Source organism: Lepus europaeus, chromosome 10 (assembly GCF_033115175.1).
Source record: "Lepus europaeus isolate LE1 chromosome 10, mLepTim1.pri, whole genome shotgun sequence".
NCBI lineage: Eukaryota > Metazoa > Chordata > Mammalia > Lagomorpha > Leporidae > Lepus > Lepus europaeus.
The window spans coordinates 77,545,434-77,560,731 of NC_084836.1; the positions used below are offsets into that span (position 1 = coordinate 77,545,434).

Consider the following 15,298-nt stretch of genomic DNA (forward strand, 5'->3'; position numbering starts at 1 on the left):
GCTTCACCTGCCTGCAGGAGGAGGGCAGATTGCACAGTGCTGTTTTTCCTGAAACCAGATCTACAATCGCCCCCCTGGAGCAGTGAGGCATGCTTAGCTGCTGGTGTGGCTTCCAAGAAATCCAGGATCTGGGGAGAGATTTGCCCCAGGCTAAAGAGATCTCTCTCACCCTCCCCAGGAGGCACTGTTGCCCACTCCAGTCCTTTCAGAAAATTATATTCCATGAGTTTCGGCTCCCTCTAAATCTTCCACCAAACCAGTAGAGTGCTTTCATTCTTACTAAGGAAAATATAAATGAGAAAATATAAAAATGAGAGCTATTATGCACTGAATGTGTCAACCATTTAACAGTGAAATGTACAAAAGAGTTCCGGGTGATTATCCTAGTGCTGCCACCACACTGTGACTGGATTTTGGTGTGATAGGTCAGCTGTTCCCAAAAGTCTATTCAGTAGCTGCCAAGAAATGGGCAGGGTGCTACTACTTCAGGGACTGGCTTCTATTCTTGGAAACTTCATCATCTGAAAATTATTGCTAGAATTCTTGGTAAAAATGTCAGTATGCCTAGACATTTCTTAGAAAAGAATATAAATTTAAGGTAGAAATGCTTGGTGTTCTAGGAAAATTCCAACTATCAATAACTTTCAATTTTTAAATTTTATGCCAACAAACTCTCTTCATTTAATGATGTATTTCTGTGTCCTTAGGTTTTAAGGTTTCCTTTATATAGGAAATACACACACACACACACACACATATTGGCAGATGAAGAGGATCCTTATTTAATCCAATAAAAAAGAGTAGGCTATATAAAATCTACCTACAATGTGGTCATTTAGCCCCCGTTCCACTATAGTACCAGACAGCGATGCCTACTCTCATCATTGCTATTCAATATAGTACTGAAAATTTTAGCCAGGGACGTTAGGCAAGAAATAGAAATCAAAAGGATGCAAATTTGGAAGGAAGTAGTCAAACTATCCCACTTCGCAGACAATACAATCCTTTTTTTAGAGAATTCCAAGAACTCCACTAAGAGACTATTGGAACTCATAGGAGAGTTTGGTAAAATAGCAGGATATAAAATCAACACACAAAAAATCAACAGCCTTTGTATACACAGAGAATGCCATGGCTGAGAAAGAACTTCTAAAATCAATAGCATTCAGAACAGCTACAAAAATATTAACTATCTTGGAATAAATTTAACCAAGGTGGTCAAAGATCTCTACGACGAGAATTACACAACTCTAAAGAAAGAAATAGAAGAAGATATAACAAATGGAAAAAAAAATCATATTCATGGATTGGAAGAATCAATATTGTCCAAATGTCCACTCTTCCAAAAGCAAATTAGAGATTAAATGTGATACCAAATAAATACCAAAGACATTCTTCTCAGACGTGGTAAAAATGATGCTGAAATTCATATGCAGGCAGAAGAGACCTCGAATAGCTAAAGCAATCTTATACAACAAAAACAGACCTGTAGGCATCAATACCAGATTTCAAGACATACTGCAGGGCAGTTAAAATCAAAACAGTCTGGTGCGAGTACAAAAACATATGGACAGACCAATGAAACAGAATAGAAACACCAGAAATCAATCCAAACATCTACAACCAACTTATTTTTGATCAAGGAGCTAAATCCAATTCCTCGAGCAAGGATAACGTATTCAAAAATGGTGCTGAGGAAAATAGATCACCACAAGCAGAAGTATGAAGCAAGACCCCTACCTTACACCATACACATTCAACATGGGTTAAACATCTAAATCTAAGATCTGCCACCAACAAAGTATTAGAGAACATTGGAGAAACCCTGCAAGATACTGGCACAGGCAAAGACATCTTGGCAAAGACCCCAGAGGCACAGGCAGCCAAAGGCAAAATTAACAACTGGGATGACATCAAATTGAGAAGTTTCTGTACCAACAGAATGGGAGAAAAAATTATGCAACTAATAAAGAATTAATCACCAGGATCTACAAAGCATTCAAGAAACTCCACCACAACAAAACAAACAACCCACTTAAGAGATGGGCCAAGGACCTAAACAGACATTTTTCAAAAGAAGAAATCCAGACATCCAATAGACACATGAAAGAATGTTCAGGATCACTAGCCATCAGAGAAATGCAAATCAAAACTACAATGGAGGTTTCACCTCACCCCGGTTAGAATGGCTTACATACAGAAAGCAACTAACAATAGATGCTGGCGAGAATGTGGGGAAAAAAGGCACAGAAATCCACTGTTGGTGAGAATGCAAACTGGTGAAGCCACTATGGAAGACAGTTTGGAGGTACCTCAGAAATCTGAATGTAGCCCTACCACAGGACCCAGCCATCCCACTCTTCACAATTTACCCAAGGGAAGTTAAATTGGCAAATACAAGAGCTATCTGTACCTCCATGTTTATTGCAGTTCAATTCACAAGAGCTAAGGCATGGAGTCAACCTAAATGCCCATCAACAGAAGACTGCATGAAGAAATTATGGGATATGTACTCTATGGAATACTACACAGCAGTTATAAAAATGAAATCTGGTCATTTGCAACAAAATGGAGGAATCTGGAAAACATCATGCTTGAGTGAAATAAGCCAGTCCCAAAGGGACAAATATCATATGTTCTCTGTGATCTGTAACTACTAACTGAGCAACTAAAAGGAAACCTGTAGAAGTGAAACTGACACTACGAGAAGCAATGACTTGAACAGCCTTTGTACTGACTGTCAAGGAACAGCTTACCATTTTACTCTTTTTAGTAGTTTATTTTTCTACTTAATACAATTTGTTGAAGTCTTTATTTAACACAGAATTATACTTAGGTGTTTAAATTTAACTGAAAATTGATCTCTATTAAAAATAAGGGTTCAAATAAGAGAGGAAGGAGATCTACAATTTGGCACACGTTCCCTAGGACTTATTCCTAAGGGTAAAGCTAAAAACGTGCCATAGGACTCCAAATCCCATTAAGTTGGCAGGCCCCATTGCCATCTTCTTAGTTAAAGTGATCAGTTTAAGTTCATAACTGATCATAAAGATTCGATTAAGTGTCAGAGAGATCACATAAATAAGACCAAGTGTCTGCTAATAATAATTGATAGAATTTAAAAGGAGAGAACGATCCAACATGGGAAGCAGGATACACAGCAGACTCAGAATGAGAAATGTCCTAAACAGCACTCTGGCCTCAGAATCAGCCCTTAAGGCATTTGGAGCTGGTAAAAAGCCCATGAGAGTTTCTCAGGCATTGAAAGCCAAAACACTCTGGCAAAAAATGACCTACATGAAAGATCTCTGTGAGTGAGAACCCAGTGGAAAGAATGGGCCATCAAAGAAGGAGGTACCTTTCTCTGAAGGGAGGAGAGAACTCCCACTTTGATCATGGCCTTGTCTAAATATTGTAGGAGTTTGTGGACTTAAGAGGCTTCCATAGCCTTGGCATTTCATGACAAGAGCCTCAGGTGATCAGTGACATCATAAATAAGAGTGTCAATTGTTAAATCAGCAACAGGAGTCACTATGCACTTATTCCCCATGTAGGACCTCTGTCCTTAATGTGCTGTACTATGAGAATTAATGGTAAAACTAGTCTTCAAACAGTACTTTATACTTTATTGTCTATGTGGGTGCAAACTGTTGAAGTCTTTACTAGTACAGAGTTGATCTTCTGTGTATAAAGATAATTAAAAATGAATCTTAATGAGGAATGGGATGGGAGAGAGAGTAGGAGGTGAGATGTTTAGGGGTGAGAGGGCGGGTATGGGGGAAAGAACCACTATATTCCAAAAGTTGTACTTTGGAAATTTATATTTATTAAATAAATCTTTCTATAAAAAACTGCATCTCAAAGTGTCCATTTCACTCCTATACATTACCTTTAAGGTACTCTATTAGTTGCTACAGATCAGGGAGATCATTTAGTATCTGTCTTTTTGGGACTGGCTCATTTCACTAACTATAATGGTTTCCAGTTGCATCCATTTTGTTGCAAAAGACAGGATTTCATTTTGTATTACTGATTGGCGGTATTCCATATTGTATATATCATAATTCCTTTATCTAATCTAGTTTTAACTTTGATAAGTAGATGGTTTGTTTCCATGATGAACAGCTGAATCTATTTGGATTGCCAGGCTTACATCATGTGTCTGCTGTTCAACAATCACGTGTGTTTTGCGTTGGATATGTGATCACCTATCTTGACAGAATATTTCAGTCTCCCTTGGTAAGCATGCTTCATAATCTTAGTGCTTTTAAATATTGATTCTATTTGAATTTATTTCTTAAATAATATTTATGAGAAGTAGAAAATACAGAAACATCAATATTTCTTAATCATAATTTTTCCAGAAAGCATATTTATATAAGTAACAACAGAAAACTTCCCTGATCTGGCAATAGAAGCCAGTACTCTCTGAAGTACAGAGGTGTCAACCAAATTCTACACAAAAATAAAAGAGCAGAAGAGATAAGAAGCTCATTACATGCAAAGGAGTATTGATATGACTATATAAAAATATGAAGGCCAGGAGGCAGTGCAATATGTTCAAAGTGCTGAAGGAAAAACCTGACAACCAAGGAAAAGCTTTCTTTCATAAGTCAGGGACAGATTAATCTGCTTCCATCACTGTCACAAAACACCTGAGGCTGGCTACCCCATAAGGTAAACAGGGTTATGTAACTCAACACTTTGGAGGCTCAGAGTTCAAGATCTGACCCCTACAGAGGTTCCCATTGGACACTCACATCATGGGAGGAACATATGCAAGAGGGAGTGGTCACATGATGAGAAGGGGAGCCAGAGCAAGGGCAGCCTCTCTCATGAACTATCTGGACTCCATGGAAACTCTGAATCTCTTCTGAGGGCAGCACTCCCAATAACTTAATTATCTGGCGTCAGGCCCCACTTCTTCAGAGTCACACCCCCTCTTCCAATTTTGCCACATCGAGAATCATGCCTCCAACACATGGGCCCTTGGGGTACACACGAAACCATAACCAAACCAAAGCAAAGGGGAAATTTTAAAATTTCCCAGGCAACCTAAATCGAAAGGAGTCCATTGCCACTAGACCTGTCTTTCAAGGACTGCTGATGGGAGTTCTTTAAGCTGAAATAAAAGACTGTTAGTTAATAACATGAAATATATGGCAGCCCAGAACTCTATGGTACAAGTAAAACAGAATATTCTAAGACTGAAATGATGATGTATACAACTTTATCCCTTAAACAAAAGTTAAGAGACAAAACTATGAATAACAACTATAGCTACAATAAATCGTAAGGGACACACATTACAAAATGATATAAATTCTAACATCAAATACATAAAAACTGGAGGTGGAGCAAAAGTGTACAATTATTCGATGCAATCAATTTATTATCAGTTTTAAACAGGTTTTATATGTACAAGATGCTCTGTGTCAGCCTCAGGTAAACATGAAGCAAAAATCTTTAGTAAAAGTATAAAACACAGGTAGAAAGGATTCAAAGCACACAAATACAGAAGGCCATCAAACCACAAGGGAAGAAGACAGCAAGGGTGAAGAAAGAAATACTGTCTATAAAACAAGAAAATGACCAACAAAATATAAGTAGTGAGTCCTTGCCCATCAATAACTACCTGAGTATAGCTGGAATAAATTCTCCAATAGAAAGACCCAAAGTGCATGAGTAGGTTTTCCCTGCACTTCTATCAATCGACAGATGAATAGGCAAAAATCAACAAAGAAACAACAGAGCAAACCTATACCATTGGCCAAATGGATCCAATTGATACCTATAGAACATTCATCCCAAAACCACGGAATACACAGTCTTTTCATCAGTGCATGGAACATTCTCTAGGATAGACTATATACTAGGCCATCAACAAGTCTGAACAAATTCAAAAAATGAAAATCATGCCATGAATCTTTTCTGACCACAATGGAAAGAAGTTGGAAATTAACATAATACGAAAATCAGGCAAATACAGAAACACATAGAGACCGATCAACATGCTACTGAATGAACAGTGAATCATAGAAGAAATCAAAAAGAGAAATTAAAAAGTTCCTTGAAACAAATGAAGATGACAACACAACATATCAAAATTTATGAAATGTTTGAAAGTAGATCTTTGTAAAATTTAAGAGTGGGAAAGGAATAGAGAGGAGTATAAAGGGCAGGAAGGGGGGCAGGTTGGGGGACAGGATGGGAAGCATCACTATCTCTGTATATATCAATATGAAATACAGGAAACTTGTATAACTTAAATGAAAATTTAAAACAGAAAAAAAGAAAGAAAAAAATAATGCCCCATATCTCCCTAAATTTCTTGAAAAACTTTCACCTACACATCGAAGAAGCTCAACAAATTCCAAGTAGGATAAACCCTGAGATCAACATCAAGATAGTTAAATCATTTAAATTGTCAAAGTTAAGGATCCTGAAAGTGATAAAACAATGACTCATCAACATCAACATGAAAGGATCCTCAACCAGGGTAGCAGATGACTTTTCAGCAGAAACCATGGAGACCAGGAAGCAGTGGGATGATATTGTCAGGTACTGTAAGGGAAAGACTCTCAACCAGGAATTCTATGCCGCTACCCTTCAAACAACAGCCTTTCAAAAATGAGAGGGATGGAGTAACACAAACCCCCACTCATTCCTGATGAGAATGAAAATAGTACAGCGATTTTAGAAAATATGTTGGCAGTTTTAATAAAGCTGAAAATAATCTCAACATAACATCTTGTAGACAGGGGTGAGCATTTGGTCTAGTGGTGCAGATGCTGGTTAGGGCACCTGTGTCCCATATCTGGGTGCCTGGATTCAAAACCCACCACTGTCACCTAACCGGCTTCCCAAAACCTATCTCCCCTGTGAGGCAGTGTTGATGTCTGAAGCACATGGAGTCTGTCCTTACACCTTTGGACTCAGCCCACCCCAGCTGCAGGGGGAATCTGGGGAGTGATCTAGCAAAAGAGAGCTCACTCTCTCTCCCTCTTTCTGTCTTTCCTGATCTGTTTCTCCATCTCTCTGTTCCTCACTCTCTTCTCTCTCTCTCTCTCTCTCCCTCTTTCATCTCACAAACATAAAAAATAATATAATGGTCACATTCCTGTGCATTATGTCTACACATGTAACTGTTCATGAATGTTTTAGCATCTGTGTTTGCCCAATATTGCAAACAACCAAGTTGTTCTTAAATATATAAATGGAAAAACAAAAAGATGTGATATATCTACACAGTAAAATGTTTTTTTTTCAAAATAAAAAGGAACAAACTAATATGCCACATAATGGCATAGATAGAGTTAAATGGATATTAAGTGCAACAAAAGCCTATTTTGAATATATATTATATCTTATCTAATTATATGTTATTCTGCAAAAGGCAGTAGAAAGTTCAGTGGTTTCCAGAAGTTTAGGGGAGTAGAAGGAGGGCTGAATGGATGAAGCACAGGGGAAGTTTTTGGGCAGTGTACTTTTGTGCCTAATCCTAAATTTGTGGAGACATAACATTATGCATTTGTCAAAACCCACTGAATGTTAGAGCAAAGCAAGTCAATGCTAATATATGTAAATAAAGTGATTATTTAGGCAGTTTGTGGAATGCCAGTATGAAAGGCAACAGGTGAAAAAACACTCTAACCATATTACAAATGCATGAAATGACTTCATTGAGAAGGATGGGGAAAAGACGTCAACACAAGTAATTCTGGAAAGGACTGAAGTCTGTGACAGTCCAGGCAAAGGAAGCTGCCAAACACCTTGCTCTAGTTAATAATGTTTTCTAGGATGATGCGGGTTCTATATTCTCTTTTTCTTTAAATTCGACAGGCTTATTGCACCTAATGCCACAGAGAAATGAATCAGAATATGACATGGAGAAGTTTTCAGTTTCCCGTACATTGACATTCAACTGATCAGAAGTATACAGTCCCATCCATTTCTGTCCTTGGGACTTGAATAATAACAAATCCCCAAATTTTTTACATTTTAAAACACCACTTAAATTTAAGCATATTGCAAATCTGTCTTCGATGATTTACAGTTGACCAAACTTTGACATTTAAAAATTAACATTTGGAGGTGGGTAGCTGTTTGATTTATGAAAAAAAATTATATTAAAATATTCTCTCTCAAAAGCTCAATTTTAAAAAAATGGGTCATATTAAGCAAGAGAAGCTAAATACCTTTTCAATTTAATGGTGAAGCATGCATGCACAAAATATTCCCCAAAGTACAACTTAGTGAATAAACAGATATTTACAAAAAATTGGGGCTTACTTTTTATTCCTTTTTTTTTTAATTTACAACCAACTCAAGTTAAGAACCTAAAAAGCTACAGACTGAATTGTTATAAAATCTCAGGATCTAATTTTAAGAGCCCAAGCAATGGTTTACTATCATTTAAAATCATAGGGATTTTTCCTCCCTCCAAAGAATAATTTTGAAAAATATGGTTAAGTTTAAAAAGTTGCAGTGTATTAACAGCTATTCCATGGGAAGTGAGATTACAGTTACTGTCATTAAAAAACAGCACACTTCAGAAAAATGCATTGAAGCCTGTACAAAAAGCTATTTAACACTGATACAAAATAAAATACTTTAGAATTATGCACACATATGGAAGCTACATTTTAAACTTTTTACATTGTCATGTTTAAAATGTACACATTTACCTTACAGTTATTTCACTTATCAATTTATTAAAAATAGAACTGCAACATGCTAGAAAGAGGTCCATCACAGGGACGTGGGCACACATCTGCAGCCCCCGGGAGGCCGGAGTCCTGTGCACAGCCAGGTTTGGAACAGGCTCTACCACGGTCCTTGCCTGTCTTCCAAATACAAGCCCAGGGTTGTTCCGGTGCTCTCCTTCCAGTTGCCACTGCAACATCAGGAGGGGAGATTGGTTCTGAGTCCTCCGTCCTCCGCAAAGCCCCAGCCTGCATGCTCTACTGCTCTCCAACAACAGCCAGTCTGAGCACAGTGGGCACTGTCCCCAGGGCCAGGTCTGGAGGAGCATCTGGAAACCTGCTGGTCCCGAGCCCCCAGGGGACCCCCGGCTGCCTTGGATGCTGTCCACAGGCCCTCAGCCGCTCCTCCATTTTTTGGTGTGGCTTTCAAAGCCAGACTCTGGTGACATGGAGCGTCCAATGTGGAAAGTGACCTTCTCCCAGGAGGCTTCTGCCAGGAATGTCGGTCAGGGCAAGGCCTGGCTACTGACTGGTCTGGCCCTTTCTCAGGCAGCTCCCCACAGGCCTTCTCGTGGGCAGCTGGTGGGCCACTCTCATGCCTGCCCCTGAGCCTCACAGCCGGACAGGAGTAAGGAGTCACCCCATGGAGCCTGTTTCTTACTTTCTTCAGCTCTGCAAAACGCACCCTGAGGCTTCCAGGCACTGTCTACTGCCGGCTCTGGGGGCCCACACCACAGGACTTGAACTCTACTCCGGCTTCTTGCTTGTTTCTGTCAGGTCTGGGACCGGGACTCTCCATACATGCCCTCTATGGTCTCTGCTAACCCTGAAGGCCGGGGTTCCTTCTCTCTGCCATGGCTGGGAGCACCAGAGCAGGCTCATTTCTCACAGGGACCACCATGGACTTCCACTCCTCCACTTCTGCCTTCTCCAGGGCGGTGATGATCTGGTTCCCATTTATAACCCGGTCACTCTCGCTGTGAGCCCTACTCCAGGTCAGCTTGCTCTCTCGTAGCTCAGAGCACCGCAGAACGTAGGTCAGGAAGTACGGGATGCACTGCACCCAATCCTTCTGCTCCCCCTCAACCTCCCAATGTGCGTGTCAGCCTCACTGGTGAGCCCATGGCTCCTTTAAGGTCACCCAACTGCAACCAAGAGGACTGTAGGGATGTGTTTTGCCAGCATGTTCACCGACTGAGAAGTGTGTTTCTCAGAGAAGGCGTTCATGGGAGGGTGGCCAACGGGCATGACAGTCGGGACGCAGGTCAGTTGGGAGGTTGACCCTGCAGTCAGTAAGGCAGAAAAACCTGGTTCCTGTGCTCTGTTCTATCAGCAGTGTAAACTCCTTGAGAAAGCGCTGGCAGAGCTGGGTTTTCCCCAAAGTGCTGGACATCATGGTAAGCCACACAGGTTCAGCTACCCCTGGAACAAAACGTACGTTTGAGATAGTCCCACCTAATGCCCCCAGAGCTTGGACCCACAGAGCAGACTCTGCTATTTCCCTCCAGCAGATCATGGCTTTTCCAACTGCACTCTTGAGCCTGCTCATGAGAGTCAAACAGGGGAAATGAGAGAAAAAGAAGTCCTGGAAGTTCCTTTGTGCTTCGTCTCTCTCACACAGGGAAACAGTGATGCTCATGGCAACTTCCTTCCTCCTAACCATGGCCAGGCTAGAACTGCAGGTTTCTTCAGCCAAGCTGCATGTCTCAGCAGTTGACCTCCTGGGACTGATGCCATTACCAGCATTTTGTCTGACTTCAGAGCCAGAGGCATTGTAGCTGCTGGAGGATGACGTAAAGGAGCCAAGGGTCAAAGGCTGCCCAGGGAGGCTGGTGGAGCAATATCCCCGTCCCTGTCTCCATTCTGTCCTGGGCCCCATGCATCAACAGGTGTGCAGGGAGCTTTAGCAAAAGCAGCGCTCCCAGTGAGCCAAGTGGATCCTCCGTCAGCTTCCCTGCAGCAGAACTAGGTCACCTGCATTGCGCCCAGGACCCACACGGTTCTGATGTGTGTTCAGTTTTCCCGAGTTAGGCTCTTGGTGGATGTGGTCCAGGCTGCCTTGGCGTCATCTGCACTTCCTCGGAAGCTGCCCATTCTAGCAGAGCAGATGGCACTGAGCATCCATTGTGGAGGAGAACGCGCTCAGTGCATCCTTCAGGAGGGTCCTTTGGAACTCACTGCCACAGCGCCAAACTTCATTTCTGCTAGCACGCTGACACCAGAAGCTGGTCTTTTGTACGGTCCTTTGGGCTCCCCCCTGGCGTGTGTAAAGACCCCGGAGGAGCCATGGGAAGAGCTGCTGCTGCCGCTGCTGCTGAGGCTGCCACTTCCCTGACAGCACCTGGCTGACACCTTCACAGGGACAGCCTCTGTTTGCTGAGCTGTGGCCTCTTCAACCTCTGAGCAGCTTTAGAACTGCACAAGGCACGTCTGCCCCTTCTTTCACAGTCCCAGTAAACCAGCAGGCGAGTTTCATTCAGGTTAGACTTCGGCCATGACCAGGAGTGCCCGGGCTGCCAGGACCCGGTCACATGACGGAGCCGGCCCGCCACCACCTGGCACACTTACAGTTCCCGGGTCATATATTCTCATATTGCACTATGTGTACTCTGGCATTAAATAGTTAATTAAATGGACTGAAGGAGTAACATACAGATTTCTCACCACTGAAACGGGATTTTACAGATCAGTTGGGGGAAGGGGAAGCTGTAGTTCCATGTCTGATGTTTAGAGCTCAAGCTCAAGACATCAGTGTGAACTCATGTTTAATTTGTTTCACATAGATCCAGATGTTATATAGAGATGTGTACAGGTGTGAACACAGGCCTGGGATTGTACGTACATGTGTATTTCTTGGCTTTGTCAGCTCAAAGTGCCCAGAAGTAACACACCTTCCGCAGCACGCAGCACACCAATCACTTGACCTTGCCTTCTAACGTTAGTTATTCAATTATGAAGCTCCTTTGGGAAATGAATGATTCTAAGATTGGCACATGGAATATACAAGGTAAGCATGAAGCATGTGTAGTTCCAAAAGTAAAGGAGTGGTGAGAAGAAAAACCTTCCCTAGAGTGACAGTATTGTCAAAGGGAAAGGAGACAACGGAGGGAGCTTCCAGGTTACAGCTAAAACAATGTGAACAATGAAATAACTACATTACATTATAGTCCAGATTTGAAAAACATTTCCTAAGTCTCTACTCATATAAGTAATAAATGACTAAATTCATCAATGGGGGACAATTGAGTCTATGGACACAATGGAATATCACTCAGCCACAGAGAAGAATGAAATCCTGACATTTGCAGCAACACACGTGACACTGAAGATAATCTTATTAAGTTAAATGACCCAGACAGCAACAGTAAGGCCAGAAGAGGTGGCAGAAGAGATGGCCAAGGCTGCGGGAGTGTGACGGGCTACAGCAGGCTCCCCCAGGGTCTGTGACCCAGACACCGCATGGCCACCTTCAGGCAGGAAGCTGTGGAGGAACTATGATATGGGGAGGAGCTGGGCAGCAGCCAAGTGGCCATCGGTGGAAGTGCCGGAGGAGGGCCCAGGAGGGATTCCATGGCCAGGTTCATCAGGAAGCAGTGCTTGTTGTCCAGCCAGCGCAGGGTCAGCTGGGGGATATGGAGTGGGGCATCTAGCACTAAGCATCACCATGCTGCCCGAAGGCTTCCAGCACAGGACATGCATGGTGCGCATCCCCAGCTCTGCGACTTCCTGGCCTAGAAGGAGGCGCTGACCTGATGGGGGACGAGGCCACACAGTTCTGCAAGTGGATCCTGGGCAGTGTGCACCACCTCCACTCACTGGATCGCACACTCAGACCTCAAGCCACTCGGACATCATGCGCTGGACAAGTGCCCTCCCAGCCCTGGATCAAGCTCCTTGGCTTCCACATGGAACAGGATGGAGGCGAGAGCATTGGCCAGGACCTGTGGCGGCTTCGCCAGGATCTTCCCAAGACGAGGCACTGCAGAGCCAGGCCCAGGAGGAGGCCAAGGGCGCCCTGCTTGTTGCCAGCAGGCTCAAGTACCGCTTCAGCTGCCTGGAGAACTGCTAGGAGGCCCTCGCCAGCAGGTGGCCTTGGAGATGAACTTCCTGCATGATTTAGAGCATGCCCTGTAGCAGGAGAAGCTGCAGGCGGGGGAGTGCGGCCTGAGCTAGGACCTGCCCAGCCCGTAGGCTCCTGCTCCTTTGCTGCTGGCCTTGGCAACCCTAGAAGAAGTTCACAGCGCCCAGAATGTGGGGGCAGGAGCCGCACCTCCTCCACCCCTCTTTACCTGGCCCTCCTGCCCAAACTCTGCCCCTCTGTGATTCAGGGAGGGCTGGGCATCCTCGGAGCAGAAGTGGCCACTGCTGGGCTGAGCAAGGTGCACGGAGGTCGGGTGGGCTGGGGGTTGGTGACTTGGGGATCTTGTGAACAGCCGGTCCCCCTGTCCCTGGGAGCCCCTAGGGCACCAGCACGGGAGCTGCGGGGGGGAGGGGGGATGGGAGCATCCCCTGCCAGGCCCAGAGCCTCCTGGCCTGGGATGAGGGACAGTTGCCACCCATCCTGCGCCATGGTCACTGCCCCTCCCTGTCTCTAATGACATCTGCAGTGCTGTTCCTGAGTCTGTACGTGCTTGGTACCGACTGGACGCGTCTCCGCAGGGCTCCCCAGCAGAGGCCCGTGTGCCCCATCACTGGGAGGAAGTGGGGTCCCAGGGGCCTGGGTCCCCCAGCTGGCGCCGCAGCAGCCTGGCAGGATACCAAAGCGCCATGTAGTACCACCTGCCACTGCCAGTTTGCCAACCTTCTGCCTGAGTGCAGGTCCAAATGGGCAGGTGGCTAGAACCGCTGGGCGGTGTGCACTGACCAGGCTGGGGGCCTCTATCACATGCCCCCCAAGAGCTCCATCGGGCCTGCGTGCATGTGCACGCCACGCTCCTGTCAAGCTCAGAGAAATAAAACACAACTCTGCCAGTGGGGTGACTGTCATTCCTTACAATGTAGTATGTAGTGTATAAAGAATTGGAGGAGAGGTGATGGTAGGTTCTAATCAGAAAAAGGGGGGGGGGCAGAAAAGGAGAGTTGCCTGGTTTGATCATTTTACACCGCACATAATTAAAATATGGCGCTGTGTAATATAAATATGTATCAACACTAATGCTAACCAAACTTTCCATGAATAACATTATAAATAAGGAAACATGCTAACAACATGGGAGCACAATGCTACCCTATGAGAGCTAGAGAGCAAAATGAGCACCACATTCACATTCAGGAACCCGGAGTCAGACCTCAGCATTACAACTGATTCAGAACCAGTGAAACCATCCAGACCATAGTAATACCAAAATTGCTCCACAGAGACCCTGTCACATGCCAGGGAGAGCTTCCACGTGACAGAAAACTGCTAAAATAAATAGTACATTATCAACTCAAGACATGTGAGACACTATACTTCCAGGAAGGAAGCCAGAGGATGCATAACAGGAGAAGTACTGTTAGTGAACTGGAAAAACTAAGACAATATCAAGAGTTCTTTCATTATAGTCAATCAACAAAGAGAAGACCTAAAAAGCAGAATTGTGTTGGGAGAAAAGAAATTCAGAATCTCACAAAACAGAATTTCTAAGAGTAAAAATTGCTGAGTGATAACATCCAAGCAATGAAAAAAAAGGTGAAATCATGACATTCAGTGCAGATCTGAAGATAATTTTTGGATATTTCAAAGTTTATGGAAAATGGAATTAAAAGAGATTTATTTTGGTGCAAAAAGTATTGAAATCCTCACATATAGGGGTTTTTTGAAAGTTCATAGAATGCGAATTATAAAAATCATGTAGTAGGTAAATTATGATTTGAGTGGAATGTGTAAACATAGTCTTAGCCAATATAATGGCTTTTCGTAAATTTTCACAAATTAGACTCCCTAACCAAGGCTAATTAGTTTTACTATCACTTTAACGGAAGGAATAGTTACATGCAACATTTCTGAAAGAAAAAGCAAAATGATCTCTATGTCTCCCTGGCAAAGGAGAAATCATATTTACAATTACCATGAAACTCATGTATCAGATTTAGAGGAGATTCTTCAGCACACCCTCTCGAGCTATTTTTCATTGTCCTAATACAGAGTTCAGAAGAGTCCTGGTAGGTACTTCTCCTTGGAAGCCTCACCTCCCACATCATGGAAGTACAGGTTTGCACATATACATAACATGTTGATGGAAAATAAGATATGGTAAAGTAGATTTCTAAATTTCAGTTCTAAATCTCCTTGTCAATACCAGTAGATAAGTATGCAGGCAGCACTTCTTCTCAGAGAGATGCACACAGCAGAAACTGTATCCAGCGGTTTTGGAGTTAGTTGCAGGAAAACAAATGCGCTGATCACAGTTAAGAGAATCAATCAGGATGTTAAGCTGCCAACAACTAAATGGATGATGGATCCTTGGCGGACGTCTTCCAGAACAGAGGTCTGTTGTCCAGGCCACTGGTGCCACAGCTCCTGGCAGAGAAGTTCTCATTTGGGGCTTCCTCGCTTGTCCCAAGCTGCTCACCAGAGAGCTGGCACTGCTTCCCGAAGCCTCAGTGCACCT

The 15,298-nt window shown here is 43.4% G+C and overlaps 1 pseudogene; it reads right to left on the bottom strand.

Moving 5' to 3' along the window:
- Positions 1-8,904: 8,904 nt before the first annotated feature.
- LOC133768112 (folliculin-interacting protein 2-like) lies at positions 8,905-14,819 on the bottom strand (annotated as a pseudogene).
- Between the last annotated feature and the right edge of the window lie 479 nt (positions 14,820-15,298).